This window comes from Parus major, chromosome 7 (genome assembly GCF_001522545.3).
Source record: "Parus major isolate Abel chromosome 7, Parus_major1.1, whole genome shotgun sequence".
Taxonomy (NCBI): Eukaryota; Metazoa; Chordata; class Aves; order Passeriformes; family Paridae; genus Parus; species Parus major.
The window spans coordinates 35855664-35862508 of record NC_031776.1 but is presented as its reverse complement, the minus strand read 5'-3'; positions in this window follow the sequence as shown (position 1 = coordinate 35862508).

The following is a 6845-nucleotide window of genomic DNA, read 5'->3' as shown; positions in this document are numbered from 1 at the left end:
GGGAACATTCCCAGCTCTCCCAGCCTGTCTTATTTATGCAGGGAACAAAACAAAAAACTCAACTGATTCTTGCAGGCTCCCCCAAAAAAATTCCACCATCTGGATGGAGAAGAAACCCCTCCAAAGGGACACCCCCTGCCTCTGGTGCTCCCAGTCCTCCTCCAGTGATCCCAGCACCCCTCCTGGACTGGGAAACAGCGGAAAACTCGGCGAGGGAGGGTGGCTCCGAGGCAGCAGCATCCATCAACAGCCAATTCATTATCCTAAATCCAGGGAGGATAATGAAACCCGCTGAAATATGGGACCAAAGGCCAAGGTTGGGTTTCCCTGGAAACCAGAGCATTGTGTTGGCTGACTTCTGTTGTCCCCAAACGTTGCCCTCGGTATTCCAGCGCCAGTGGTTTGCCAAGGGAAACGTGGGAGCACTTCCCCCCTTCCCTCCCCTCCATCCCTGCACCAGGCTGGCTTTATCTCCGTTAATTTCTTACTGAAAGGATTCCAAAGGTTGTTTGTTTGTTTGTTTTTTATCATTTCCGAAGTTTTTCCCTTGAATCCTCATAAAGACGCTGCCATTTATTCCCAGAAATATCCTGGCCCACTTCATATCTCCTTGGCCCTCGCCAATCTCCGGGAGAAGAGGAGTGACCTCGGTGGGGCTGGGATGATAAGGCTGGGATTTATCAGGAGGAACTCCTACGGGCTTTATTTTCATTTTTCCAGCTGGGGTATAAATCAAGGGGATATGGGGATCATTCATCCCTCGTGATGGATCTGTCATCGCAGGCAAGGACAGGGGAGCAGGGAGATTTGTGTGGATCCATCCTCTCCCGCTCTGCTGTCATCCCTGATGGAAACGTGAGGGAATAGCTGGGAAAAGGGGGCTGATAAATTGCTTAACCAGACCATTCATCTTGTCTGCTCGTAATTCCCGCTGTTTTATCTCCGTGGTTTTAAACGGCGAGGGAATTCCGGGCCTTTTTGCACGCCATTCCTTAAACAAGACAAACAATTTTTGGTGGCTGAGCTTTCCGAGAAGGAGAGAAAATGAGATGGGCTTTCCAGCAGGATTTTTAATGCTCAGCAGCGCTTTTCCCCCCACATGAGGACCCTAAAAGCAGCTCCAGCCAGCCAGGAGATGCTTCTACAACCTCTGCTTTATCAAACCCGCTGCGTGCAGCAACTCCTCTCCCTTTGGTGGAGAAGAAAGGTGATTTTTCCTCTTTTGTGTGGATGAAGAAGTGCCTCAGGCCCTGGGATGTGCTCTAATAATAACCAGCCCCACACAGCAGGAGCTGCTAAAGAATGGAAAACGGAGATGAAACTGTGTAAACATTAAGCAATGGATTAAAACGCGGCCACATTTGATGAGAAAGCTCAGGAATATCTTCCAGAAGTCCTCCTGAACCGCTTGGTTTTTCCATGTTTTGTCTGTCAGCTCTGCCCCCTGAGCAGAAAGGAAGCTGGAAATCCCACAAGCAGCCTGCTTTTGGGGGGAATGACATTCCTGGCAGGACTGGGAAAAGCAGGGAATATTGAACATTCACCATCCTTCCCCAGGGGAAGGAAATTCCTAGTTTTCCTTACCCCAGATAATTTCAATCCTGGGATGAAAAGCACCATCCCTTCTCAACCCACCAAGGTTTATCAACACTGCAGCTTGGACTTGATGATGCTAAAGGTCTTTTCCAACCTTAATTCCATGATTTTAAGTTCACAGGAGGCAAAAGGTTGATGTGTCTAATTTGGGTTTATTTTCCAGCTTTGGCCTCTTTTCCCTCTTTTTCAGGGGGAGGAAAACTGGGATGTTTTCACATTCCCAGCAGGATTGTGCCAGCCAGGTGACACTGATCCCTCCCTGAGCAGCCTCACCCTGCAGAGATCAGCTCCAAGAACACCCCTGGGACACTGACACAGCTCAGAATTCCTCCTGGGATAGGGAAAATTCCTGCTGGGAATGCTCTGGGACCAGCGCTGATACAGAGTTCTCCTCTCCATGCCCAAGGGGAGGGGAGCAAGAGATGTAAAATCACAACTCTGGGACCATAATATTCCCAAATTTTGGCACTGGGGAGCTGCTGGCCCCCTGTGTGTTTCCCCACCAGTGCTACTGGTGGATTTTTTGGGAGTCAGTGGGAAAGGCTGGCACAGGGAAAGGCTCATATCCCGTGTTTTGTAGGCAGAGCAGGAGCTGTGCTCAGCCAGACACCCGGAATCCCACAAGGAGCTGAGCAGGACCTTGATCCTCACCCTTTGGGGATGTGGAAAAATCCCAACAGGAGCTGGAAGTGCTGCTGATGGAAAAATCCTGACAGGGAACTGGGAATGCTGCTGAGGGCAAAATCCTGACAGGAGCTGGGAATGCTGCTGGCACAGGAGGGACAGGGATCCCTTCCAAGGCCAGTTTTCCATCGGCACAGATGAAGGAGAGGGTCCTGCCTGACCAAACCTTCCTTTAATTGCCTCATTCCCATTCCCATCTCTCCATTTTCCTTTCATTCCTCCTCTGTTGTCCCTCCCTGGCTCCTCACATCTCCCCAGGCCTGGCTCCCTCTTTTTTCATTGTCATTTCAAATGCCCCAAAGGGTTGGATTTTTATTTCTCTGCCTCTTGCTTTCCCTGAATGCTTTCCCCTGGGAATAACACCGGGGTCTCATCTTTCATTCCCTTCTGAGGCCAGATAAAAGAAAAGGGACGTTAAACCCACACAAAGCACCCCAATTTCACTTTGATCTTGACATCAGTGACTCCCTACAGGACCAGAATCAAAACAATCCACAAATTCAGCACAGTGAGAAAAAGAAGCTTTCCAGGATTTTTTTTTTTTTTTTTTTTAAAGTAAGGTTTGGGGGAAATTCTGCATTGCAACAAAGTCTTGCATATGAAGCCATTCCACCCTGCCAGGTTTTGTGGTGAGAAAAAGGGAATTGAGCCTTATTTGCCATCACCAAAATCACGGAACTGCATCAAACCAAAGCGACCTTTCCCAGAAAGCACAGCCCACATTCCTGCATTCCCTGCTCCAAATGCTCCTCCGGGGAGCTCTGCACGTTGCTCCAGGTCCCTTTCCCAACCCAGGGAATTTTGTTTTGGTTTGATTGCATGGAAAGAGAGGTTTCAGGCCCAGGGAGCCTGCGTGGATTTCATTCCTGTGGTCACAAAACATCCCGGGCTGTTTACACTCCCTGGCCAGGGATCTTTTCCTGATTAACCTCTGGCAGCTTCTGGGATTTGTGTTTGCCCACAGGAAGGGCAAAGAGCAGATCCTGGGGGGAGCTGGGTGGGCACCTTGGTGTGGGGATGATGCAGAGCTGGAGGCCGAGCAGCTCCTTGTGCTGTCCTCACTGATGGATGGGAACAGGGAATCCTGGAATTGTTTGGGTTGGAGGGACCTTAAAGCTCATCCAGGTGGGCAGGGACACCTTCCATTATCCCAGCCTGCTTCAAGCCCCATCCAGACTGGCCTTGGACATTTCCAGGGATGTGGCAGCCACAGCTTCTCTGGGAATTCCATTCCAGGGCCTCCCCACCCTCTCTGCAAAATCTCCTTCCTTATATCCAATCTGAATCAACCCAAATCCTGCATTTTAAAAGCATTCCCCTTGTCCTGCCACAAAGTTTGGCCCCATTTTCCTTACAGCTCTCCTCCCAGGACTGCCTCCTTTTCCTGCTGGGAATTGTTTGCTGGGGTGATTTAGGGAATTTTGGGACGATTTGGGGAATTCTCCACATTTGTGTAAGAAAATGTAAAGATCTGTCACGGCTTGGGATGTCCACCTTCCCCAGGGTGGGGTTTCAGCACGTGTGGCTCTGGCCCAGAATTCCCAGCCCCAGATTCCGTCCTCTTTATCCCAAATTTCGTCCTCTTTATCCCAAATTTCTCCTGCTAGAAACAACCAGCCCGGGACAGCATCTCTGCTTTCCCCGGAATCTCTGTTTAGAACTTCTCTGCGGGCCCTGCTTGCTTTAGGAAACGCTCTCTCCGTGGCTGCCAGATAAAAAGCAGAGATAAGGAAAGGACTGAGCCCAGCAGAGCGTTTTTAGTGTAGAAAGTTAAAATATTACTGATTTTCCTCCCGGTTTTCTGGGTGAGAGCCAGGGATCCAAACCGTGCTCCCAGGGACCAGTCCAACCTGGCCTTGGACATTTCCAGGGATGGGGCAGCCACAGAACCTCCCCACCCTCAGTGTAAAAATCCACAATTCTCTTTTTAGTTCTGTTTCACCGCTGCTTTAATGATCCAATAAATTCCTGGGAAACGCCACCTTGGTATCCATCTGGATCCCGCCTCTGTTGGATTCCAGCAGTAATTACCGGGAATTTCCTCAGGCAATCAAGCCTTTATCAGCGGCGGGTGCTTCTGCACAGACGAGCAGATATTAAAGGGCATCGCCTTACAGAAATCAGCATAATGGCTTTTTAGTCCCGGCCTAAATTTCTGCTGGAACATCTGGCTCGAGGTGTGTGTGTTTAACTGTGCACACATCACCTTAATTAGCGCCAGCACGAGGAGAAGCAAGGCTGGGGCACCGAGGCCCCGGCAAACATTCTATTTTCATTTAAAGCACGGCGCTCTGTAGCGAGAGAAGCAGATAATGATCGAAATTCTGCCTCTTCTTGCCATAAAAGCTCGTTTGGTTTCGTTTCAAGGAGCTGAGCTCGGGTGCATCCCCCAAAACCTCACATCCCATCTCCTTGCAGCTCTCTGATTTGGGGGTGTTTGTGGTACCCCATAAAGCCCCAGATTGCTGTCACACAATAATATTCTGGTTTTATATCGAAATAAATCCGTCATCTTTGGACACGCCCCAGACTCCAGCACTGATTTGGGCCTAAATCCACAATAAGGGTTAAAAAGAGAATAAACAATAACGAACAGCTCCTGCTGGCTGAGACACTGCTGTGGGATCGATGGATAAATAGGGATAATTCACTGCTGATGTGTCCCCTCAGACATTCTGGGCACTTTGGGAGGGAAGCTGTTGTCCCCACTTCCTTCCTGCCGCAGATCCGCATCCCCTTTGGTGTTCTCACCCATGGAAGTCCAAAATTCCATGGCCTTGTGCATAATCCAGGGGACAGCGATTAACTCCTCATCATCCACAGCTCTGCCGGGTGAACTCTGCCAATCCCCTCATCCATCAGGAATCCTGCATCCCCCAAAACTGCTGGAGGTGTCTCATCCCATTTTCCCCCTGGTTTGGCTGGCGGAAAGACATGGAAGTAACGACGTGTCCGATCCCGTTATGTCCTCCAGCTGCTCTGCTCGTTATTCCAGCTGGGATCTCAGGCCCTGATCCGTGGGGTGTGGGCTGGGGAGCTCAGTCTTGAAAAATTGGATTTTAGGAGTTTCATCTCCGTTTATTCCCTGCTGCAGGAGGGAGGGGCTCCAGCAGGGTTGTCCCACTGTCCAAACTTCTCCAGAGCGTTGTAGGATCATGGAAGGGATGGTGGGAAGGAACATTTAAAGGTTGGATGGGGCTTGGAGCAACCTGGGATGGTGGAAGGTGTCCCTGCCCTCGGCAGGCGTGTGATGGGAAGGCTTTAAGGTGACTTCCTGCCAAACTCTTCTGGGATTCTGGGGTTCTGGGGTTCTGGGTTTCAGGGGTTCTGGGGTCCTGGGATTCTGGGATTCTGGGATTCTGGGGTCCTGGGATTCTGGGGTTCTGGGATTCTGGGATTCTGGGGTTCTGGGATTCTGGGGTTCTGGGATTCTGGGATTCTGGGGTTCTGGGATTCTGGGATTCTGGGGTTCTGGGATTCTGGGGTCCTGGGATTCTGGGGTTCTCGGGTTCTGGGGTTCTACCTATGATTAGATTCCATCTGTTTTATGATCTACTCCAACCCCCATGGAAATTTCTCAGAGCTAGAGAAACCCTTCGGAGTCATGGACAGAAAGGCCCCAGCAGGAGGGGATTTCCAGCCCTCCTTGAGAAGTCACAGAGAAATTTGGGATGGAAACCCTTGAAGTTCATCGAGTCCAACCATTCCCAGCATGGCCCAGGCCAGCACTGCCCCGTGTCCCCAAGTGCCACATCCACAGGTTTCAAATCCCTCCAGGGATGGGACTCCACCGCTGCCCTGGGCAGTTTGTTTCAGGGCTCCATCACATTTTAGGGAAGAGATTTCCCCTCAGAACCAACCTAAAACTCTCCTGGTGCAGCTTGAGCCTGTTTCCTCTTTTCCTTAAGTCTGGCATGGAGGAAACATGGAGGGACCCAAATCCTTCTCTCCACTGCTGGGGAAGTTCCGTGGCTAATGCCCAAGGGTTTTTATCCACGTGGGATTATATCCTTAAATTCCTGCTCTGCTGGGCTTAACATTTTGTATTTACCCACCAGCCCAGGTCTCTCCTGGTCCTGCCAAGCACAGCCACCTCCCAGCTTGCCAGAGGAACAACCAGACTCCAGAGGGAAAATCCAGAATTCCCAGTGCTTTAGAATCTCCACACATCCATTATTTAGGGGAAGGATGAAGGGATGGGGGGCAGGAATGAGCTGGGGCCCCGCTGCTGGAGATTAGGCCCAGATGGGGGGGAACAGCCTTTGCTTCCCTGGTGATGGATGCAGAAATCCCTGCTGCAGCTGGGAAATGGATGGTGATGGATCGGGAGAGCATTAACCTTGTCATTTGTAATAGGTCATCTGGCGATCTTATCACGTTTTAATCCAGGTTTTTATCATCCCCAGCCCCTTCCGAAGGGAAACGTGGAGATGGGGATGGACAGGGGGCAGCGAGCAGGGGGTTTGATGGAAATTATTTTAATGCTTGCCTTCCCTGAGTCCTTTTATTTTTTATTATTTTTGGCTGTGGAATGAGGTGCCCGTTTCCCAAGATTTGTGTCACCA